The sequence below is a fragment of the Carcharodon carcharias genome, chromosome 1 (assembly GCF_017639515.1).
Source record: "Carcharodon carcharias isolate sCarCar2 chromosome 1, sCarCar2.pri, whole genome shotgun sequence".
Lineage (NCBI taxonomy): Eukaryota > Metazoa > Chordata > Chondrichthyes > Lamniformes > Lamnidae > Carcharodon > Carcharodon carcharias.
In genome coordinates this window covers 70490174-70516095 of record NC_054467.1, presented here as the reverse complement: position 1 = coordinate 70516095, position 25922 = coordinate 70490174, and the positions used below count along the sequence as shown (strand labels likewise).

Here is a 25922-nt window from a genome sequence, read left to right as displayed (position 1 = left end):
GGGCTTGCCGTTATTTATTTGCAAATTGAATAGCATTACATTAAAGGTAATAAGTTATTTTAGATATGGATTAAATGCAACAATTCCAGTATAAGTCCTCCCTTAATTGCATAGTAAATCATAATTAGAACTGAGCAATCTCTCTGGCACAGAACATTAACTTAAGTGAGGACTCAACATCAAAAAACTTATTTAGACAGCACCTTTAATGCAATAAAATATCCTCAGGCACTTCATAGGGGTGTTATAAAACAAAATATGATAACAAGTCACATAAGAGGTATTAGGGCAGATTGATCAAAGGGGTAGGTGTTAGGAGTGTCTCAAAAGAGGAAAGTGAAGTTAAGCGGCAGACAGGTTCAGAGAGGGTGTGCCTGAGTTTAGGGCCAATGCAGTTGAAGGCACAGATGCACAATGATGGATCAATTAAAATCCAGAATGTTAAAGAAGCCAGAATTAAAGAAGCGCTGATATCTCAGAGGTTTGTAGGGTTGGAAGAGATTATACAGATAGGGAAGGGTGAGGTCATGGAAGGACTTGAAAGAATGAGAATCTTAAAATCGAGGTGTTGCTTAACCAGGAGCCAATGCAGGTCATCGAGCACAGAGATGATGGATGAACAGAACTCGTTGTGAGTTGGACACAGGCAGCAGAGTTTTGGATAACCTCAAGCTTATGAAGGATAGATCATGGGAGACCACACATTGTGTTCGAATATAGTTAAGTGTTTTTTTATTTCACAGGACGTGGGTGTTGCTAGCTAGGCCAGCATTTATTGCCTATTCTCAATTGTCCTTGAGAAGGTGGTGGTGAGCTTCCGTCTTGAACCACTGCAGTCCATGTGGTGTAGCTACACCCACAGTGCTGTAAGTGAGTTCCAGAGTTTTGACCCAGTGACAGTGAAGGAATGGAAATGGGGTTCTGATGTGATGGGAATGTGAGGCCAGTGATCCCTGTTGTCTTGCCAAGGGGTCGGCAATAGGCCATGTTACTTGCCAGTGGTTCTACCATCATCCACACCCTACACCCCGAATGCAATGTAGTGGCAGGCAAAATGCTTAGGTGATTCAATGGAAACACTGCCATCACATACATGGAAGAGACCTCCAAACTACAGTTGGTAGGGCTTACCTGTAAAATGTTGGCAACTATGATGATGAATACTCCCGATGATAAAAGAATTTTGGGAGCTAATGTATATTCTGCCAGGACCACTCACCTCCTGACCTCATTACAGCCTTAGTTCAAACATGGACAAAAGAGCTGAACTCCAGAGATGAGGTGAGAGTGTCTGCCCTTGCCATCAAGGCAACATTTGGCAGAATGTGGCAACAAGGAGCCTGAGCAAAACTGGGGTCAATGGGAATCAGGGGGAAAACTCTCTGCTGGTTGGAGTCATACTTATCAAAGAAAGAGGGTCAGTGGTTGTTGGAGGTCAACCATCTCAGTTTCAGCACATCGCTACAAGAGTTTCTCAGGATAGTGTCCTAAGCCCAACCATTTTCAGCTACTTCATTCATGACATTCCTTCCATTATAAGGTCAGAAGTGATGTTCACTGATGATTGCATAATGTTCAGTAGCATCCGCGACTCCCTAGATACTGAAGCAATCCATGTTCAAATGCAGTAAGATCTGGACAATATCTAGGCTTGGGCTGCCAAGTAACATTCGGGCCAAGCAAATGCCAGGCAATGACCATCTCCAACAAGATAGAATCTAACCATTGCCCCCTGGCATTCAATGGCATTACCGTAACTGAATCCCCCATTATCAACATCCTGGGGGTTACCACTGACCAGAAACTGAACTGGACTAGCCATACAAATACTTTGGCTACAAGAGCAAATCAGAGGATAGGAATTCTGAGGCGAGTAACTCACCTCCTGACTCCCCAAAGCCTGTTCACCACCTACAGGGCACAAGTCAGGAGTGTGATGGAATAATCCCCACTTGCCTGGATGAGTACAGCTCCAACAACACTCAAGAGGCTTGACACCATCCAGGACAAAGCAACATGCTTGACTGACACACCATCTATAAACATTCACTCCCTCCACCACTGACACACAGTGGCAGCAGTGTGTACCATCCATAAGATGCACTGCAGGAATTCACCAAGGCTCCTTAGACAGCATCTTCCAAACCCACAACTGCTACCATTTAAAAGGACAAAGGCAGCAGACACAGGGGAACACCATCAACTGGAAGTTCCCCTCCAAGCCACTCACCACCCTGACTTGAAAATATATTGCCGTTCCTTCACTGGTGCTGGGTCAAAATCCTAGAACTCCCTCCCCAACAGCTCTGTGGGTATATCTACATCCCATGAACTGCAGTGGTTCAAGAAGGCAGCTCTCAAGGGTAATTGAGGGAGGTGGTGGCATAGTGGTGTTGTCAGTGGACTAGTATTCCAGAGACCCAGCAGGAATCTGTGATCAAAGGGTAGGTACCTCTCACATGACCAGGGAACATGCTGGCATTATGGGGTTGAGCTTTCAATAATCTACCGTCAGTCTCCAACTGTTGTCTGGTTTCTTTGCAGGCCAAATTTGTGAATTAGTTGTTAAAGTGTCAGGCCTAACAAATCACTGTTTAATGAGGGGTTGGGTCGCATCCCTAACATAGGGGTGACTTTCTTTTGGTGTAGGATACTGCTGGGCAAATGGATAGGGGAATCTGTTTCCGAACATGTTTTGAATAAGTCTGGCTACAAGCTTGTTTTCATGTTTGGAGCTGCCATACACAGTTTCTTAATGGCAAGGATGGGCTGGGTCTGGGGGCCTGGTTTCAAATACCACCACAGCAGGTGGCAAAATTTGAATTGAATAAAAATCTGGACTTAAAATCTGATGACCATGAAACCATTGCTGATTGTCGTAAAAACACATCTTGTTCACCACTGCCCTTTAGGGAAAGAAATCCACTGTCCTTACCTGGCCTACATGTGGCTCCAGACCCACAGCAATGTGGCTGCCCTCTGAACAAGGGTAATTACGGATGGGCAATAAATGCTGGCCTAGGCAGCAGTGCTCATATCCCATAAATGAATTAAAAAACATAACCAGTACGGGGTGATGCTTGATTACAATAGGGGCTGCAAGTTGATGCGATCAGGATGACAGGATGGCACGATGGAAATTTCAGAAGCTCAGCCTTATACATTGCCATTAAGAAACTGTGTATGGCAGCCCCAAACACGAAAATAAGCTTGTAGCCAAACTTATTCAAAACATGTTCATAAACAGATCCCCCCATCCGTTTGCCCAGCAGTATCCTACACCAAAAGAAAGTCACCCCTATGTTAGGGATACAATCCAACCCCTCATTAAACAGTGAGTTGTTAGGCCTGACACTTTAACAACCAATTCACAAATTTGGCCTGCAAAGAAACCAGACAACAGTTGGAGACTGACGGTAGATTATTGAAAGTTCAACTCCATAATTCCAGCATGTTCCCTAGTCATGTGAGGGGCACCTACCCTTTTATCACAGATTCCTGCTGGTTCCAAGTAATTTTCAAATCTGCCCCTATCAAACAGATTTTGGAGCATTCCAGTTAAAAAGATCAGTATAAATTTGCCTTTACCATTGAGGATTAGAACAATACTTAGTCTTGCCTGCCATAAGGGTTTCACAATGCCCCGACAATTTTTCAAAAATGAGTGGCAGTAGCTCTGAAGGGGTTCTCCAGACCCGAGTGTTTAATGCAGTATGCGGATGATTTGCTGCTAGTCACTACAACCGTAGACGATCATTTGATGCTGCTTGATGAACTGTTAAAATTAACCCACAAGTCACAAGATTGAGGTTCGAAAGGTTGCCCCTTCTGTTGTCTAAAATAGCGCTTCGATCATTTTTGGACTTGGCTGACTATCTAAGAAACTTTATTTCAGGCTTTGCAGAATTGGCAAAACCTCTCCAAGAATTTAATCAATCTAGTAAACCTCTGAACCGCCTCCAATGCATTTACATCCTTCCTTAAATAAGGAGACCAAAACTGTACACAATATTCGAGATGTGATCTCACCAATACTCTGTTTAACTGAAATATAACATCCTGTTATGCTCAATTCCTCTCGTAATAAAGGATAGCACTCCATTAGCCTTCTTAATTACTTGTGGTTAATGCATATTTACTTTTTGTGACTCATGCACGAGAACACTTCGATCCCTCTGCACCTTAAAATTCTGCAGCCACTCTCCACATAAGTAATGCCTTGTCTTTTTACTCTTCCTGCCAAAGTGAATAACTTCACATTTTCCTACGTTATACTCCATCCGCCAGATTTTTGCTTACTCACTCAACCTATCTTTATCTGTCTGTAACCTTATGTCCTCTTCACAACATACTTTCTTACTTTTTAAAAAATTCATTCAAGGGATGTGGGCTTCACTGAGTAGGTCAGCATTTATTGCCCATCTCTTTTTGCCCTTGAGAAGGTGGTGGTGGTGAGCTGCCTTCTTGAACTGCTGCAGTCCATGTGATGTAGGCACACCCACAGTGCTGTTAGGGAGGGAGTTCCAGGATTTTGACCCAGCGACACTGAAGGAATGGCGATATATTTCCAAATCAGGATGGTATTTGTCATCTGCAAATTTATCTACCATGCCTTGCACTCCCCTCATCTGGTCATTCATATTAATTGTAAAAAGTCGAAGCCCCAGCACAGGCCCCTACAGGTTTCTACACGTCACATCCGGCCAATCAGAAAAAGACCCATTTATGCATACTCTGTTTTCTGCCAGCCAGTCAATATTCTATCCATGCTAATATGCTAGCTCCCACACCATGAGCTTTTATTTTCCGCAATAACCTTTGATGTGGAACCTTATCAAATGTCTTCTTGAAATCCAAGTACAGCACGTCTACAGGCTCCCCTTTATCCACAGCACATGTTATTCCTTCAAAGAACACTAAAAAATATTGGTGAAACATGATTTCCGTTTCACAAAGCCATACTGACTCTTCTCGATTACCTTAAGCTTCTCTAAGTGCCCAGCTATAACTTTCTTAGCAATCGATTCTAACATCTTTACCATGACAGAGGTCAACCTAACCAGCCTATAGTTTCTTGTTTTCTATCCCCCCTCCCTTCTTGGATAGAGGGGCTATATTTACTACTTTCTAGTCAGTTGGAACTTTTCCAGAATCTAATGAATTTTGGAAAATTAACACCAATGCACCTACTACCTCATTTGGCACCTCTTTTAAGACCCTAGGATGAAGTCCATCAGGACCCGGAGACTTGTCATCCCGCAGCTCCACCAGTTTGCTCAGTACTTCTTCACCAGTGATTGTAATTTCACCATGTTTGCTTCTTCTTTCCACCTCCTGATTTCCAGCTATTACTGGAATGTTCTCTGTATCCTCTATAGTGAACACAGAAGCAAAATATTTGTTCATTTCCTCTGCCATTTCCTTATTCTCTACTATTGACTCCTCATTATCACTCTCTAGAGGACCAACACTCACTTTACCCACTCCTTTCCTTTCTAAATACCTGTAGAAATTCTTGATATTCGTTTTTTCATTTCTAGCTAACTTCCTCTCATACTTCCTCCTGATTACCTTTTAGCCATTCTCTGCCATTCTCTATATTCTGACCAAGCATCCGACCTGCCACTCAGCTTTGCACGGTTATATGCTTTTTCCTTAAGTTTGATGCTTTCCTTAACTCCTTTAGTTAACCACAGATGGTGGGTCCTCCTTTTAGAATTTTTTTTAATAGTAGGAATATAATTATTCTGAATATTTGGAAATATCCCCTTAAATGTCTGCCACTGCTTCTCTACTGATCTATCCCCAAGCCTAGTTCACTTCAGTTAGCTCAGCATTAATGCCCACATAGTTGCCCTGATTTAAGTTTAAAATACTAGTCTTAGACCCACTCTTCTCCCTTTTAAACTGGATGTAAAATTCAATCATTTTGTGGTTACTGCTATCTAGGGGTGCCTTTATCCTGAGGTCATGAATTAATCCTGTCACATTACACAATACCAAGTCTAACATAATCTGCTCTCTGGTTCCAGAACGTGCTGCTCTAAGAAAATCTCTTGAAAACATTCTATGAACTCCTCATTCAGGCTACTACTGCCAATCTGATTCTTCCAGTTTATATGCAGATTAAAATTACCCATGATTATTGCTGTCCCTTTATCACAAGCAATATTTCTTCTTTATACTTTGTCCTACATTATAGATGTTGTTAGGGGGCTTGTAGACTATTCCCACTAGTGACTTATTTTACCTACTATTCCTCATATCCACCCAAATTGATTCTACATCCTGATCTCCTGAACCAAAGTCATCTCTAGCTATTGTATCAATACCATCCTTGATCAATAGTGCTACTCCTCCACCTTTACGTAGTTTCCTATTCTTCTTGGATATCATATACCCCTCAATATTCAGGACCCAATCCTGGTCATCCTGCAGCCACATCCCCCTAATAGCTATCAAATCATGTTTACTTACTTCAATGTGCACTGTCAATTCATTTATTTTGTTATGAATGCTACATCCATTCAGATACAGAGCCTTTAGTTTTGTCTTGTTATCTTTGTAACATCTAATCTTGACTATTGGTGAATTCTCAGTTTTATCTCTCTGTCCCTTATAGCCATTCTTTGACCCTCATTTCCCATATCACCATTATGGTCTCCTGCCTTGAATCTATTCCTTGATTTGCTACATCTACTGAAGCTTGATCCCTCACCCTCCTTATTTAGTTTAAAGCCCTCTCCACTTCCCTAGTTGTGCGATTCGCAAGAATACACATCCCAGCACAGTTCAGGTGTAGACAGTCTCAAACGTATAGCCCCCCACTTTCCCCATTACTGGTGCCAGTGCCCCACGCTCCAGAGCACAATTCTCCCACACCAGTCTTTGAGCCACACATTCATCTCTCTAATTTTATTTGCTCTATGCCAATTTGCCAATCCAGAGATTATGCCTTTGAGGTTCTGCTTCTTAAATTGGTACCTAGCTTCTCATGTTGACTATGCAGAACCTCCTTCCTTGTCCTGCCTATGTCATTGATATCTACGTGGACCATGACAACTGGATTCTCCCCCTCCCACTGCAAGTTCCTCTCCAGCCCTGAACAGATGTCCCGAACCCGGGCACCAGACAGGCAACACAGTCTTCTGAACTCTCGCCCTTTGCTGCAGAGAACACTGTAAATCCCTCTCACTATACTATCCCCTACCACTACTACATTCTTGTTTGCTCCCCCTGCTTGAACGGCTTCCTGTACCATGGTGCCATGGCCAGTCAGCTCATCCACCTTGCTGGCCTCGCTTTCATCCACACAGGTTGTGAGCACCTCAAGCCTGTTTGACAACTGCAAAGTCTGAGGCTCCTCCACTATTGCCTCCTTGATCCCTTTGCCTGCCTTACTCACAGTTACATCTTCCTGACCCTCACCACTGACCAAAACAGATGACCTTATTCTACGAGGTGTGACCTTCTGGAACAAAATGTCCAGGTATTTCTCCCCCTTCCTTATGTTGCACAGTGTCTAAAAGTTCAGCTCCCAGATCAATAATCCTGATCTGGAATTCCTCTAGCTGCTTATACTTTCTGCAGACGTGTTTGCCATGGAGCGCCTTGGTGCCCAAAAGCTCCCACATTCCACAGCTGCAACATAACAACTGTCCTGCCATTGTTACTTATGTTATTTAGTTAACTTAATTAACTTTGAATAACTCCTATGTATACAACATCTCTTCCTCTTGTACACTGAATTCCCATGTAAACCTAATTCACGATTCACCCAGTCTCCGTCTCACTCTGGCATAGTCATCTGTCTCCTCACCCATCCCTTAGGGATAAGATCCCTAAGAATCTCATGCACTTATGAGGGGTTGTGAGAGTTGGTATTGCTGGAAGAATTTAATTACTTACCCTCCAACCTGCGCAAAGAATCCTCACCGTCTTCCCACTGCAATGAAATAGGCCCTTCCAGATATGAGTGCTGGAGTTTATCAGGCAAGCTAATTGGTCTAATAGGGCTCCACAAATGGTCCTTTGAAGGATGCTCCAATGGGTAGTACAGCACAGCAGGCGGCGACTCTTGCTACTGAAACTTACCCTTTCGAGGGCATGGCATTATGTGTGCCTGAGCCGGACAAACTCCGAGAGCTTCTGGATTTTTGTCCTCTCAGAAACAGTGTCCTCCTACCTGGGCCAAAATGTGAGCAAGTCCGTTGAACTGCTCTGGGGCAACTTGATGTTGGAGGGCAACTGAAAACATACCCCACCCGCTGCCAACCCCCACACCGACCCAAAGACCCCCTGAATGCCAAAGCCCTGATCAGTGGAGTGGGAGGAGGATCTGTATTTGTACCTCTCTATAAAGGTCCACCTAGGGTGTGACCTTGTTTCAGGCCCTGTCACCGTAGGAATTGTTCCTAAACTACCAGCAGCAAGAATTGGTTTCCTGCTTGGGAACGATTTGGCTGGCAGCAAGGTGTTAGACTGCAAGAGGAAAAAGAGCAACTCAGCCCTATGCTCGGAACACCTGGCACTCCCAGAGTAAGATACTCAGCATTCCCCTGCAGATTGCCCACAGCAGCTTGGCCATCAATTGCCCCTTGAGTGCTAACCACCCTGTAAAACCGCCAGACCCTTTAGAGGACACTTAATCAAGAGTTGAACAGGCAGAGTTCTGAAACCAATGCCTTTGCTTATGTCCAATCCCCAAAAAGGAAAGTTCAGAACTCTAACAGATAAATTTTGAATTTTCCCAAGCCTCCTGAAACTTTTGCATCCCAGGACCAGACAATGTTCTTGCTGATGCAGACTCAGGTTTAAGCCTCAAAAAGAAAGTGCAGCAGGGAACTGCCATTGTCCCTGTTAGCTGCGTGTCTGACATGCCAATGTGAATGAGAGAAAGAATATATACTTCTTCACTTCCTATTCTTCCTTCATAACACCACATAAAAACACAAAAAAAGGAAATAAAATTCATTTTTTTTTCTTCAGAGGGACCGATTACTCCCTAAATTTTAAAAACTGGACAAAGACTTTAAAAAGGCTGAAGTTATGTCTGCCTGTAACCCTGAACAAAGTGAGCTGCTTGGCAGTATCAGAGAAGCTGACACTTTGTTATCTCTGAAGAGACACCAACGATCCTTGGGCCGCAGAGTTCAAATTCAAAGGGAATTTCATAAAGACCATCTACACTCCATCAGCCATAGGAGTCTACCAGTCTGCTGGGACAAAGGATCCTGCAGCTTCCTTTGAAATCCATAATGGTTGGAACATGAACAATCTCAAGAATCTTGACAAAATAATATACATCCTTTGTCAAAGCCAAAGTGGAACAGGTGTGGAGTCATGTTGACATTACCCCCAATCTGTAATATCGTCTTGCTGTCTGCCAATCAGTCTGCCATTTTCCATCTAACAAGCAGCAGATCAGGCAAAGGGCTCTGTCCAGGTTTGAATACCTGCACCCTCCCCCCACCCCCCATCTACACTGTTTCTAATCGAAATTCTGTAACAGCTGCTACAAGATTGATCCATCTCATTGTGGAAGTCATCTCTACTGGAAAAGTGAATTATCCAGCATCAGTCTTCAACCTGATGTCTGTGAAAGAACACATCATTGGATTGAATACTGGACTTTGGACTCACGTGTAGCAATTTTTTATTCTGTGCTCTTTGCCCCTGTAAATCTTTCTTTCTCTATCTCATCTCTTTTATTGTACAAGTGAAATAGCGAATAAACTACCCCTCTAAGTTTACTCTATCTAGAATTTACAATGGGGTTTTTAAACAGACATAGACCAGAGTCAGAACCAAGCAGGCAACTGCAGCTGATTGCTTATATATCCTTCAGGGAACAGAGAAGACTTACACAGCGTGTGAACGACATCTGTTGGCTATGTTCTGAGCAGTACTTCATTTTACGTACATCATAAGACTGCAAGCAATCATTCTACATTCTTCCCATGAGCCTCAGAATCTACTCACGAAGCCAGGAGATTTTCTGATCTCATCTCAGTGACTCAGTAAATTGACACTAGAATTAATGCAAAGAGACACTGATATTATTCCAAAGGCAACCACACTCTTACCCCAGTTTTTGGCATACGAAGGAGACCCACATCAATGCTCCCTACGCTGAATAGGCTTTGACTCACATCTTGTTTTAAAGGAGCAAATCAAGTAGGCCCCTGATGTGTACATGGACGGCTCCAATTTGGTCCAACTGTGCCTATGCCATCATCACAATGTTATCTCTGCCCTAGTATGATAAAAACTTGTATTGTACAATGGATGGTAAACTGCTAGTGTATGTCTGGTGGTTATAGATGCCATTGACCGTCTTGAAGCATAAAAGTAAGTCCTGTTTTATTAGGAAAGTTGCTACCCACAAGAAGGCCCCCATTGTGAAGGAAACGCTGGGGCTCACAAGGAAGCCCCAGGTAGCCTCGAGGACCCTTTGGTGGAACACTGCCTTTGGCACATGACATCTTCTCTGATTCCACTGATTTAGTAACCTTGCAACTGCAACACCTTCCTTATGCTTTTGTAATTACTTGGCATGAACATGATAAATCCCTTGCACAATTTTTGGCTTGAGCCTCTCCTACCTTTCTAACCCCCACCTCCGACTCGGACTCTGATACCAGCTGCTATGGTTTCAGAAGGCAGCGGACGCCTAATCTGTTGCATTCTGTTGAGGGTGGGTTAGGAGCTTTTTTTTTTGCACTCCCATTCAGTTGAAGGACATTAGATGGCAGAAGCTACATTGCAGAAGCTGGCCATGACAGCATGGTGGCCTGCCATGAAAGACACAGTTAATTTACATGTGTCATAATGTTCAGATTGTCTCGAACAAAATCCCTGTTCCCATGTACTCACCACGCTCTCTTGAGGGGTGCCATTCCTCCAGAACGACTTGGGCCCGTCTGCAGATTGATTTTATTGGACCTTTAAGGGGAGGCAGTGGAGTAGTATTAACATCACTGCTCAGGAGGCCCAGGCTAATACTCTAGGAACACAGGTTCAAATCCCACCAAAGCAGCTGGTGAAATTTAAATTACATTAATAAATCTGGAAAATAAAGCTAGACCCATTAATGATGACCATCAAACCATTGTCCATTGTCGTAAAAACCCATCTGGTTCACTAATGTCCTTGAAGAAAGGAAATCTACTGTCTTTACCTGGTCTGGCCTACATATAATGTCAGACCCACAGCAATATGGTTGGCTCTTAAATGCCCTCTGAAATGGCCTAGCAAACCACTTAATTGTATCAAACTGCTACAAAATCTAAAGAAAAGGAATGACTCTAGACGGGCGACCCGACATCGACCTAGGCACCAGAACAACAGCGGCAAAGCCTGCTCTGTTGACCTTGCAAAGTCCTCCTTAATGACATCTGGGCTCTTATGCCAAAATTGGGAGAGCTGTTCCACAGACTAGTCAAGCAACAGCCTGACAGTCTTACTCAAGGAATCATACCTTACAGACAGTGTCCCAGACACCACCATGTCCCACCGACAGGACAGACCCATCAGAGGTGGCAGCACTGTGGTATACAGTCAGGAGGAAGTAGCCCTTGGAGCCCTCAACATTGACTCTGGAACCCATGATGTCTCGTCGCATCAGGTCAAAATTGAAACCTCCTGCTGATTACTAACTTCTACTGGGGTTGGATGAATCAGCACCCGTTCCTGATGAACACCAACTGGAAGATGCACTGAGGGTGGTAAAGGCACAGAATGTACTCTGGGTTGAGGTTTGGTGGGGGTGGGGGGGGGGGGGGGGGGGGGGGGGGGGGGTAAGACTTCAATGCCCATCACTAAGAGTGGTTCGGTAGCACCACTAATGACCAGGCTGGTCGAGTCCTAAAGGACAGAGCTGCTAGAATAAGTCTGACACAGCTGGTGAGGGAACCAACAATAGGGTTATTGGCATACTTTACCGCATCCTCACCAATCTACCTGTCGCAGATGCATCCGTCCATGACAGTACTGGTAGGAGGGACTACCACACAGACCTTGTGGCTAGGGAGTCTGGCCTTGACATTGAGGATACCCTCTATCATGCTGTTTGGCATTACCACTGTGCTAAATGGGATAGATGTAACAACTCAAAACTGGGCATTCATGAGGTGCTGTAGGCCATCAGCAGCAGCAACACTTTTCACTCACAATCTGTAATCTCATGGGCCTGACATATCCCCCACTCTACCATTACCATCAAGCTGGGGGATCAACCCTGGTTAGATAAAGATTACAGGAGGGTATGCCAGGGACAGCACCAGGCATACCCAAAAATAAGGTGTCAGCCTGGTGAAGCTATAACACAGGACTACTTGCATGCCAAATAGCAGAAGGAACATGTGATAGACGGAGTTAAGCAATCCCACAACCAACTGATCAGATCTAACCTCTGCTGTCCTGCCACATCCAGTCATGAATGGTGGTGGACAATTAAACAACTCACTGGAGGAGGAGACTCCACAAATATCCCCATCCTCAATGATGGGGAGCCCAGCAGATCAGTGCAAAAGACAAGGCGGAAGCATTTACAACCACCTTCAATCAGAAGTTCAATCAGGTGGATGATCTATCTTGGCCTCCTCCTGAGGTTCCAAGCATTGTCAGTGTTCAGCCAATTCAATTCACTCCACGCAGTGGCAAGAAACAGCTGAAGGCACTGGATACTGCAAAGACCATGTGTCCTGTCAACATTCCAGCAATAGTACTGAAGACTTGTGTTCCAGAACTAGCCAACCGCTAGCCAAGCTGTTCCATTACAGATCTAGCAGCAATGTGAAAACATTGCCCAGATATGTCCTGTCCAAAAAAAGGACAAATCCAACCCAGCCAATTACCGCCCCATCAGTCTACTCTCAATCATCAGCAAAGTGATAGAAGGTGGCGTCAACAATGTTATCAAGCGGCACTTACTCAGCAAAAACCTGCTCCCTGATGCTCATTTGGGTTCTGCCACTCAGCTCCTGACCTCATTTCAGCCTTGATCCAAACATGGGCAAAAGAGCTGAACTCCAGAGATGAAGTGCAAGTGATTGTCCTTGACATTAAAGCACCAAGAAGCCGTAGCAAAACTGGAGTCAATGGCAATCTGGGGAAAACACTCTACTGCTGGGAGCCATGCCTACCACAAAGGAAGATGGCAGTGGTCACTGGAGGTCAATCATCTGTCATGCAGGAGTTCCTCAAGGTAATGTCCTAGGCCCAATCATCTTCAGTTGCTTCATTAATGACTTTCCATCCATCACAAGGTCGGAAGTAAAGATGTTAGCTGCTTGTGCAATGCTCAGAACCATTTGCACTTCGTCTGATACTGAAGCATTCTGTGTTCATATGCAGCAAGATATGGACAATATTCAGGCTTGGGCTGATAAGCGCCAGGCAATGACCATCTTCAACAAGACAGACTCTATAACTATCTCCCCCTGACATTCAATGGAATTACCATCACTGAATCCCCTACTATCAACATCCAGGTGGGGTGGGCGTGGAGTGGTTTACCATTAATCAGAAACTGAACCGAGCTAGCCACATTAATATTGTTGTATTGTTGCTACAAGAACAGGTCAGACACTGGGGATTCTGCAGAGAGTAACTCATCTCCTGACTCCCCAAAGCCTGTCCACCATCTACTTGGCACAAGTGAGGAGTGTGATGGAATACTCTCCACTTGACTGGATGAGTGCAGTTCCAACAACACTCAAGACCCTCGACACCAAGGACAAAGCAGCCTACTTGACTGGCACCCCATCCACCGCCTTCAACATTCATTCCTTCCACCATTGACACACAGTGGCAGCAGTGCATACAACAGACACTGGGGCAATTCACCAAGGCTCCTTCAACAGCACCTTCCAAACCCGTGACCTCTGCCACCTAGATGGACAAGGGCAGCAGAAACAAACACCTCCATCTTCAAGTTGCCCTCAAAGCCACTCACTATCCTGGCTTGCAAATATATCACCTTTCCTTCACTGTTGCTGGGTTGAAATCATGGGACTCGCTACCTAACAGCATTGTGGGTGTTCCTACAGCACATGGGCTGCAGCGGTTCAAGAAGTTGGTTCATCACCACCACCTTCTCAAGCGTAATTAGGGATGGGCAATAAATGCTGGCCTAGCCAGTGATGCCCATATCCTGTGAACAAATAATGGGAAAAAAAACCTTTCCTCCAACTCAGTAACTACACCCATGATTTAGTGGTGGCAGACCAGTTCACTCAGTAGATAGAGGCCTTTCCCTGCAGATCCAGCACTGTGCTCACTACTGCCAATATCTTATTGAGTAAGGTGATCTGTAGGTGGGGAATGCCATTACAGATTGATTGCAATCAGGGACCACGTTTTACAGGAAAGCATGTGAATCAGACACAGGCTGCATATGTCCCACCATCCCCATTCCTCAGGAGTGATGGAAAGGGGAAATTGGACCCTCAAGACTAAGTTTTTTTAAAACAATTTGCAGATCACCTCACTCAAGGGCTATAATGTGTTTAATGGTGATAACGTCAACACTGCATAAAATGACAGGAGTGTCTCTTCTTCAGGCCATGACTGGAAGGCTCATGAGGACACCAGGCCATTTGATGTTGACAGTGATGAATCCCTTGTTACAGGAGCCATGTGGTTCTAAGTGGTTGGAGTAAGGAGTTTATACCAGCCAGATAAATTGATGTGTGGTCCAGAAATTGGGGGAAAACAATTAAAAATCCTTTGATCAAAAGGAATGCCCATTTGACGATCAACTGGGAGGCGGAGTTATAGTCCTAAGTTATGGGAGAAAAGAAAATATATTTGAAGCAAAAAGGAAAGGGCTGTGATTGTGGACTTCCTGAATCCAGTGATATATTTGGTGCAGTTTCCAGGGTAAAAGGGCTCCAAAAATAAAAAGTGGTATCACATCAATCAGCTAAAAACCATAAAAGAATAAATCCTACACTGATTGTCTTACTGATGGGGCCCAGCCCCAGAATACCATCATGATGTGTGTGATGATCACTGCATTGGAGTGGACAGCCAAAGTATTTCCAGCAATAACAATGGTCCAGGAAGGAAATTACCCTCAATTCGTTCACAGACTTTGGCCGCACAACCTGGCCAGGATTTAAATATTTTTATTTTCTTCATGAAAATGTAATAATTTTCATAATGTTATTGAGATTTATTGTAAAAGTAGATTAATAGTGGGGTTTGAATTAGTTTCTCTGTGTGAGGTTGTGTGTGCGTGGGGCTTTTAGTTGAATTGCAGACAGCTAGTCTGGAGCTTTTGAGTTGAGTTATCAAGAGGAGCTACGTTTGAAATGCTAAATACATAAACACAGCTGAAGTGTTAGAATGTGAGATGTGAAGAACATTTGCAGTTTTAGATAAACCAGAGAAGTGAATTTCAAAGAGATGGTAAGGTGTTACACCCAGCCAACAGAGGCTAAGCCAAACAGTGTGTTTATTTTTCCCCAAAAAACTGAATACGAGTGCTATGATAGATTTATATTATGGAAAAAGTCACAAAGACATATTAGAACAAGGGGATTTACATTAAAAAGGGAGAAACATGTATAATGGAGTTGAGGTTATGTGTAAGCAGAAGGCATTCTAAGATCTAACAAGTATGAAAAGCTTCCAGCTTCTACGCATCCAGTTGTTTTCTACAGGAACCCAAGCTAAGAAAACTCACTGAATATCCCTGTCCAGGGTATTGTGCTCTTTGTCTGGGTCTGTGTAAATTTATGTTTTTACTGTTGCCTCAACGGAGGTGTAACTGGCAGTCAGATTAATTAGAGGAGCTATGAGTTATCATACTAGTAATTTGTAGACCTATGAATTTGCTTAAAATCATTTCTTTTATTAATAAAATATTTAATTTAGTTTTGTAAAAACCTCCAAGACTCTGTGAACTTATTAGAACTGAATTCAAGGCATGCATCTCAAAATAAAAATACAAATGGCAAAAACAGTTGTGGCAGTTGTTTCAAGTTTCCCTCTGGGATTTGAGCAGCTCAGTATTTACCATCCGCTGTGCCATAGCATTGTAATGAATGTTATATGACGATTTTTTTGTGACCATTGATGATGTCACTCCAATTAGGCAGGTTAGAATCAAGAAAGGGGGAGGATTAAAAATTGTGTGTGTGTGTCGATACCAGGGTGATGCAGGCAAGCCCATCCACTGAATGGGGAACAAAAACTGTGCATGGCACTCAGGAATAAGAGTAGAGATTCCTAATATTATTAAGTGTGATGATATTGAACTGGTCCAATGTAAGCCAGAGACAACAAAGGATTGTAAACTGCTACCAAGTCTCAGAACTATGACAAGAAGAGAGACCTATTGCCAGGAACCATTTAATCTCACTGAAATTGACCTGCAGTGTTAAGGAACTATGCCCAGGAAAAGGAGAAGGATTAGGTGCCGACTCTGGACCCCAGGAGTGCCCTGATTGCATAAGGGGCCAGCGTATAGGTTAGTGGTTACCCAGACATATATCCAGCTGTAGAATGATGTTAGGTACAAAATTGTGCCCATTTTGTTACATTTTGGGGACATTCCTCTTCCACTGGGATTGTGTCCAAAGGAATACCAGTACTTTATAATCAAACAGCAGACGACATTTGGTTGTACAGAACTTGAATATTGCTGAAAAGAGAGGCATGTTGTTGAAGCTTTTCGTCTTGCACTTATCAGAACAAACACAAGAATGCCAAATTTCAAATGCCAAAAGAATGCCACAATTTATACTACAAAAGGGTGCTGAATAGTTGGGAAGCTTGCTCTGATTGGCCAAGGCATTGCCATTGGGAAAGCAATAGGAACTATAGGCTCCCAAGTTCCTCTGTAATTTAAAAAAAAAGCACCAGCTTGAACATATTCCTTTTGTTTTGAATTAGTAGGGAAAGTGGTGAGATACCTCCTAGCCAAAAACTATGCTCAAGGCAAATGGGGATCTTGGAATAGAGATGAAGGTCCAGAGGAAGTGAATAGGAAGGGATTCAAAATCCATGGTGAGAGGAGACAGGGCTTTGGGGATAGGGATGGGTGTCAGTGTAGCGGCAGACACTGCAACCTGGAATAGATTAAACATTGAGGATATGTGGGTGCAAAATGAGGTGAAGGAATGCTGTTGGATCAGAATACAGGGGACCAGGACACGATTCAGGAATTAAACTAGAACCTCTTAACTGTTTAGGATGAGGTGACTCCCTTCCAACAGATTTAATAGGGAAATTAAGGATAAAGGAAAAGCAGAGATGGACATGCTTACAGCCATGACATGTTCCATTTACAGAAGATATATGCTGGACCAGGTGAGAGCCAGGCTCAATGATATAGAGAACAACCATAATCCAGTACTTATAAATGGCAGTATGATTAAGGCATGGTTTAGGGATCATAGTGACATGCACAACAACAGGGGTTACCCCATTTAGTGAAGGGAAATAGGGGTTAGCAGGGTAAGAATGCAGTACTGATGGTTCTATATTTGTCCTGGTTGCTTGAGGATGCTGAATGGGAAGTATTTAAGGTGGAATCCACTGGGACTTCAGAACAGGATATTTGTCTGTCTCATTTGGGACACCCGACTATCCCAATTCATCAGAATAACACATGGGATATCCCGAGTATAAACTGCTGATCAGAAAGAGGAGCAGTTCGCATGAGACAATGTGATGTTAAGAAACCTGGAATTGCAGCCCACGGTTTCATATTAGATCAAAAGTTGCAAAGGTATGACACAAGTGTCCAGATGGGAGGATACTGTGTCATCACTAATTGCTTGAAAAATGAAATACGGAAGGGCACGGCCACATCTCAGAACCCAATCTACAGACCAACAACCTTTGGTGAAGACTAAGCAGAATGACGAGTGAAAGGATTAAGGAATTGAGAGCAAGTTCATGGTGGGAAAGCGCTTATAATGTAAGGCAACATCCATGAACCAGGACATTGTCAATGTTGATGGTCCTGACTCAGGCTCTAGCATTGATTGGTATTATCATGTTTTGTTATTTCAGATGCTTAGTCCATTTATTCAAGAGTTTAGAGATAGTCTCATTGATCAATGGGAAGTAGTAATTAGTAAGGGATCAATTAGTGTATTTAACACTCAAGGTGGGAAGCTGTAGTCAAATTATAGTTCAAACCTTATAAATTACTTGAGTTTGTAATTGACTAACGCTTAACCTTTTAATTACACTGACATTTTGCAATGGACGAAATTATGTATGAATTTATTCTATACTCATATTGGTAGTTATCCTTTTACTATGAATCCCCAGGCCCTAATGACTATACTGTTCCTTTTGTATGGACCCTCAGGCTCCAAGGGAGATTTTATTCTTTTATGTGGAGCATTAGGTCCTAAAGGAGCTTGTGGTTACCTATCATGTGCAATTAAAAACGGCTCATACCAGGCAACAGAAAGGAAAGGAATTTAAGAAGGCCTCTCTAAGAGATATAATTCAGAAGTCTTAAGTTAAACCAGGACGGATGCAAGAAACATTTTTTTTCTTTCAAGAGTCGTGGGCTAGGCCAGCATTTATTGCCCATCCTTAACTGCCCTAGAGAAGGTGGTAGCGAGTTGCCTTCTTGAACTGCTACAGTCTAACTGGTGTAGGTACACCCATGGTGCTGTTAGGAAGGGAGTTCCAGGATTTTGACCCAGCAACTGTGAAGGAATGGCGATATATTTCCAAGTCAGGATGGTATGTGGCTTGGAAGAGAACTTGCAGGTGATGGTATTCCCAAGCATTTGCTGCCCTTGTCCTTTTAGGTTGTAGCTTTGGAAGGTGCTGTCGAAGGAGGCTTGACAAGTGCATCTTGTATATGGTACACATTGATGCCATTGTGGGTCAGAGGAGAGAGTGAATGTTGAAGGTGGTGGATGGGGTGCCAACAAGCACACTGCTTTCTCTGCTTGTCAAGCTTCTTAGCTGCTGTTGGGGCTGCAATCATCCAGGCAAGTGGAAAGTATTCCATCATTTTGCCTTGTAGAGAGTGGACAGGCTTTAGGTAGTCAGAGTGAGTGACGCACCACAGAATTCCCAGCCTCTGACCTGCTCTGTGGTATTTACATGGCTGGTCCAATTAAGTTTCTGGTCAATGATAATCTCCAGGATGTTAAGGGTGGAGGAATTCAGTGATGGTAATGTCTTTGAATGTCATGGTGAGGTAATTAGATTCTCTCTTGCTGGAGATCATCATTGCCTGGTACTTAAGTGGCAAGTAACATTCAACCACACATCAGCCCAAGTCTGAGTGTTGTCCAGGTCTTTCTACATTTGGACATGGGCCGCTTCATTATCTGAGTCATTGCAAATGGTGCTGAACTTTGTGCAATCATCAATTATCATCCCCACTTCTGACCTTATGATGGAGGGAAGATCATTAATGAAGCAGCTGAAGATGGTTGGGCCTAGGACACTACCCTGAGGAACTCCTGGAGTGATATCCTGGAATTGAGATGAGCAACCTCCGGCAACCACAACCATCTTCCTTTGTGCTAAGTATAACTCCAACCAGCGGAGAGTTTTCTCCGATTCCCATTCTGTCCAGTTTTGCTTGGAAACCTTGATGTCACACTTGGTCAAATGCTGCTTTGATGTCAAGGATAGTCACTCTCTCCTCACTTCTTGAGTTCAGCTCTTTTGTCCATGTTTGAAACAAGGCTGCAGCAAGGTCAAGAGCCAAGTGGCCCAAGCGGAACCCAAACGGAGCATGTGAGGAGGTTGTTGTTGTGCAGGTGCCGCTTGATAGCGCTGTCGACAACACATCTTCCATCACTTTGCGGAAGACTGAGTAGTAGACTAATGGAGCAGTAATTGGCTGGGTCAGATTTATCCCAATTTTTGTGAACAGAGCATTTTCCACATTTTCCAGTAGGTGCCAGAGTTGTAGCTGTACTGGAACAGCTGGGGGGGGGGGCAGCAAGTTCTGGAGCACAAGTCTTCAGTATTACTGCCGGATGTTGTCAGGGCCCTTAGCCTTTGCAGTATCCAGAGTCTTCAGCCGTTTTTTCATATATCACTTGGAGTGAATCGAATTGGCTGAAGATTGGCATCTGAGATGCTGGGGTCCTCAGGAGGATTGTGTAATGATGTGACGTTCAGGTGAATTCTACCTGATTGGTTAAAAAAGGCATGCTCCGTGCATGATCAGCCACAAAACTGAAAGTGATTGGGAGAAGGGAGGGGTTAATTGATAAGAGTTAAGGATAAAAGAGACCCTCCTGATCAGCTAAAGAACAATGCCAAAGACAGCCTCTTGATGGCGCACGAGCTACAAAAAGCAACAAGAAAAAGAACAATTTGAGTCTGTGTGCTCTATTTCCAAGGTTGAAACAGGAAGTGAAGCTGGTCTAAATCTGATAATTACTGCCTAGTTTATTAAGTTTTATACTCTTACATTTAACTAATCTTTCCAATTTATTACAATTAAATGGTCTCACTGTCAATTCCTTTGTCACATCCAAACTAACCAAAAATCTTACGGGAACAAGGAAACCTGCTGCTCATTTCCACCTTTACACACACACACCTTAGCTGGGAGATCAGTCCTCCTCCATGTTGAACACCATCTGGAAGAAGCACTGAGGCAGCAAGGTCATCCCTGCCATCACAGAATGTGCTCTGGCTGGAGGACTAAGTGGCTCAGTAGCATCACCATTGACTGAGCCTGCAGATTCCTGAAAGATATAGCTACAGATTGGACCTGCAGCATGTGGCAAGAGAACAACAAGAGGGAAAAACCTGGTTGATCATGTCCTCACCAATCTACCTGTTGAAGATGGAAATGCTCATTCCAGTATAGAAGGAATGACACCACACAGTCCTTGCAGCAACCTGCCAAGCCTCCTTTAACAGCACCTTTCAAACCCACGACCTCAACCACCTAGGAGAACAAAGGCAGCAGGCACATCAGAACACCACCACCTGCAAGCGCCCCTCCAATTTACACACCAACCTGATTTGAAACAATAGCATTGTTCCTTCATTTTGCTGCATCAATATCCTGGAACTCCCTCTTTAACAGCACTGTGGGTGTATCTACACCACATAGACCACAGCGGTTCAAGGCAGTGGTTCACCACCACCTTCTCGAGGGCAATTCGGGATGCCAGCCTTGCAAGTGAGACACACATTCCGTGAATGAATAAAAAGTTATAACTAAACAGGGGATTCCAGTGCCCGTAATTCTACAGAAACTGAAATGGAACTTAGTTGTTTTATCCTCTCACTAACATTTCAATGGTATTAAAATATTTCTATTACATTAAACCCACCTTCTGTCACTAATCTCTATCTGCAAATTATTCAACCTACATGTATTGCACATATACTGGTACAATGCAGGTAAAGAATGAACATGTAAATTGCAAAGGCAACACAACTGAAACTCTTTAATCAGCTGGCTTTGCAGGAGCTGTGGTCTTCCAATTGTGTTTTAATCATTTAAAGTGCTAACTCTTACAAATAGCATGGTAAATTCAGTCCCAACACTTAAGTTTGCCCCATTTAAAATGATAATGTATCTCTCTGACATAACACTAAGAGTTTACATTCTAGCAGGTTACTTGATCTATCATTAAGTTGCACTGAGCTCACTAACAATTCAAATATAAGATTCAAGTTTGTAAGCTCAACTCAAAATTGGAAATGGGAAGAATAGTTTTGAACAGTATTAACACATTTTAGAATTTTTGACCATTTTCCCCCAAAGGATGTTATGATTTACATTTCATACACACGATTGAGGCAGCCATTCGACTCTTCAAGCCTGCTCCCCCCTTTCAATAAGGTTAAGGCTAATCAGACTGTGGCCTCAACTCAACTTCCTTCCTATTCCTTATATCATTTGACTCCCTTGTCAATCAAGAATCTGTCTAATTCAGCCTTAAAAACATTCAATGACCCTGCCTCCAACACTCTCTGGGGAAGAGTGTTCCATAGACTCTCAACCTTCCTTCAGAGAGAAAACATTTCTCCTCATCTGTGTCTTAAATGACAGACCTCTTGCTTTTAAACTGTGTCCCCTAGTTCCAGTCTCTCCCACAAGGGGCAACATCCTTTCAGCACCCACCCTGTCAAGCCTCCTCAGGATCTTTCAATGAGATCACCTCTCATTCTTCTAAACTCCAATGGATACAGGCCCAACCCACTCAACCTTTCCTCATAAGGAATCAGTCACGTGAACTTCTCTGAACTGTTTCTAATGTAATTATGTCCTTTCTTAAAATTAAAAATTTCACTTTTAATTAAGTGCAGTTCATGGAATTTAAATTAACATAACCAGAGGACAAAGAGCTTGAGTGAATAGTTTTTCCTCATGTTGTTACTCGCATACAATTTCAAACTGAAACAGAGTCAAAGACGTACCCCAGGTTCATTAGGTAATGAGAATTGCAGGAAATAGTACTAAGGCCTAATGCCTAGCTGCTAATTTGGCAACTTAACCGGTCAGCCCCGGACAAGAAGAGTTTGAAGTCAGCCATTAATTTTTTGCCTGGGAGCATGAAGGAAAACCAAGGTCACGATATGTAAGTCAGTTTGGTTTAAGATCTGGAAACAGTGGCAAGAGACAGACAGGTTTCCTTTTGAGAGATAGAGCTAACCAGGAAAGGTTAAGAGAGCTCCTGGAAAAGAGTTGTTGTTCTTTTTTATTCTTTTCATGGAATGTGAGAGTCGCCTTCTTGAACACTACAGCCCATCCGGTGTAGGTACACCAATATAGCACTTTCAGGGAGCATGTTCCAGTTTTTTGACCCAGCAATCGTTAAGTGAAAAGCATTACAGATCTAAGTCAGGATAGTGTGTAGCTTGCAGGGGAAGTTGCATGTGATGGCGTTCCCATAAGTCTGCTGCCCATGCCCTTCTAGGTGGCAGGAGTCATGGTTTGAAAAGGTGCTGTTGAAGGAGGCTTGGTGAGTTGCTGCAGTGCATCATGCATATGGTGCAAACTGCTGCCACTGTGTATCAGTGGATGCGATGCCAATCAAGTGGACTGCTTTGTCCTGCAGGATGTCAAGCTTTTGAGTGTTGTTAAGAGCTACACTCATCCAGGCAAGTGGAGAGTATTCCATCACACTACTGACTTGTGCCTTGCAGATAATGGACAGGCTTTGGGAAGTCAGGAGGCTAGTCACTCGCTGCAGGATTCCCAGCCTCTAATCAGCTCTTGTAGCCGCAATATTTATACAGCTGGTCCAGTTCACTTTCTCGTCAATGCTAACCCCCAGATAGTTGGTGGTGTTGAATTTGGAGATGGTAATGCCACTGAATGTCAAGAGGTGATGGTCAAATTTTCTCTTGTTGGTGAATGTTACTTGTCCCTTATCATCCCAAGCCTGAATGTTCTTGCTGCATATGCACATTGACTGCTTCAGTATCTGAGGAGTCACAAATGGTACTGAACATCATGCAATCATCAGTGAAATCGACGATAGGGGGAAATTCTTTGATGAATCAATTGAAGATGGTTAGGCCTAAGAAGCTATCCTGAGGAAATCCTACAGTGATGCCCTAGGGCTGAGATGATCATCCACCAACAACCATAATGTACGTGCTATGTATGACTTCAACCAGTGGAGAGTTTTCACCCAGAGTTCCCTTTATGTCAATTTTGCTAGGGCTCCTTGATGCCACATTTGATCAATTGCTGACTTCATGTCAAGGGCAGTCACGTTTAAGATGCCATGAGACCTCATCGGGTCCAGAGTCAATATCAAGGACTCCCAGTGCAGCTTCCTCTCATCAGTATGCCACTGTGCTACCATCTCTGGCGGGCCTTCCTGCCACTGGGACAGGAAAGTAATGATGATGTCTGGGACATTGGCTGAGTGGGTTAGGCTATTGCTTGAATAGCCTGTGGAGGAATTCTCCCAATTTTGGCACAAATTCCCAAATGATAGTAAAGAGAACTTTGCAGGGCATGCCGTTGTCATTTCCATTGCCTAGCTCAGTGCTAGGTGGTCAACCTGGTTTAATTTTTTTCGGCTTTCTTGTAGCTGTTTGGTAGAACTGAGTGACTTGTTAGGCCATTTCATAGGGCAGTTAAGAGTCAATCACATTTTGTGGGTCTGGAGTCACCTGTAGGCCAGGCCAAATAAGAAAATTTCCTTCTCAACAGGGAATTAGTGAACAAAATGGATTTTCACAACAGTCCAAGTAGTTTTATGGTCACTATTACCAAGCTCGCATTTAATTCTAAATTTATTAATTGAATTTAAAGTCTATCAGCTGCTGTAGTTGGATTTTAAGCCATATCCCCAGGGACTGTAGATTACTGGCCCAGTAATGTTACCACTATGCCACCGTCCCCCAATCAGCTGCAAGGTGATGGCATTCACTGCTGACAAACAAAGCTGCCCACAAGGATGTAATGATTTATGTGATGACAACTTTCCCTTTCTTGGCATCAGTTTATCTCTGGCAGCAGGAAAACAGGACCTTTATTGTCTAACAAAGTGTTGTCATCAAGGAGAGTTATCAGGCAATCACATTGAAGTATTCTCACAGGCAGCAAAGCAGGAAGTAAAAACCCATCATCCTTCACTTTTAACTTTAAATCATTACACACAGCAAAAAAAATATTGGGGCAGACACGTGGGATTCAAATGAAGGATATCAAACGAAACTTGAAAAAGTTTATCAAAATTATGATTTGTCATTTAAAAAGTTACTCTTTCAGAGCCAGTGAGACTGATCAGCAGTAATTATGAAGTTAGTACACTGTTTTAAAAAAAAACCCAGTTACACCTCATTCAACGAGGTGCAATTTTTCAAAGGTTTTTATAGTGAGACTAAGCACAATAGAAGCAGCTATCATAAATTCATAGGATTTCCAATTGATTGCAATCTGGGGAATTGGCGGGGAGGGGTGGGGTGGGAGCTGGACCTCAACAGTGCATCCTTGGGAGTAGCAGAACCTTCCAGTTTTCCATGCTTAACCGAACATGGGTGGAATCCGGAAATTGCTATCTGTTTCAGCGCAGTAATATGATTGAATGCTGATGATGGCATTGTCATTGCAAAATCCAGGCCATTATTTATCTTGTTCACAAGGAGGGAATAGAAGGTTATTTGGATTAGACTAATTTAGTGATAACCATTACTTTGCATTGTTAAAGCCATTTAACAACTTGTAGCTGACCATTTCTCACTAGATTGTCATTAGTTCATCTATTGAAAAAGACTGGAAAAAAGCAACTAAGAGCATGTGACAGACAGTATCTAGATTGAATGTTAATAGGATAGGACGTGTTTCCCTATCGTTAGATATTGGGCAACACGGGCACACCTCTGAGCATGGAATCCATATCCAAATAAGACCAGGGCCTGCTAAACCCAAGAAAACATCTAAGCCAGCCCCCAACTTTCTAAACAGGCTTTGATATTGTTCTCCAAGCAAGAAGATGCAATAATATAAATTAGCAACACTTTAAACATAAAAAAGCATCAGCATTGTTTGCTGAAAGATAGGTGACTCAGCTAGGAGACAAACACCAGATTATTATAAACAGCAAAACAACGTACAAAGAACTTGTGCACAAACAGTAAAAGCAGCTACATTTCGGAGTTAAAAACTGTTTTAATAACATGGGGTATTTTAACATTACACAGCGGTTTTTTTCTAACCTTGTGCAGATGTACTGTAAACTCCAAATATACTTTTGTAGAATTTGGTTGGGCTTGATACAGAAATTGGCCTTGAGCTGTTCTGGAATTCTACAAGCCTTGTAATTAAGGTTACAAACCTATGCTTAATTAGAGGGCAAGCCTAATCCATTAAATTGTCCTTGTAACGTTACAAATAAGCAGTCCTGCCCACAATTTAGTCTTGCCATTTCTGAGGCCACAAATTGCTTTATGTATTCTGAAGCACAACACAAACATAGTTGGAAGGATTACCAGAA

At 43.1% G+C, this 25922-nt stretch overlaps 1 protein-coding gene across 11 annotated transcripts in view; it reads right to left on the bottom strand.

The window, feature by feature from the left end:
• arfip1 (ADP-ribosylation factor interacting protein 1 (arfaptin 1)) overlaps nt 1-25922 on the bottom strand; it is a 241718-nt gene that overhangs the window by 183574 nt on the left and 32222 nt on the right. Inside the window, exon 1 of one of the 11 annotated variants that reach the window (XM_041188345.1) lies at nt 10876-10895. The exons of the other annotated variants lie outside the window; for them this stretch is intronic. The gene's annotated coding sequence lies outside the window, so the exon portion shown is untranslated. Of the gene's footprint in view, nt 1-10875; nt 10896-25922 lie in introns of those variants that run through there. 11 annotated transcript variants of the gene reach the window in all.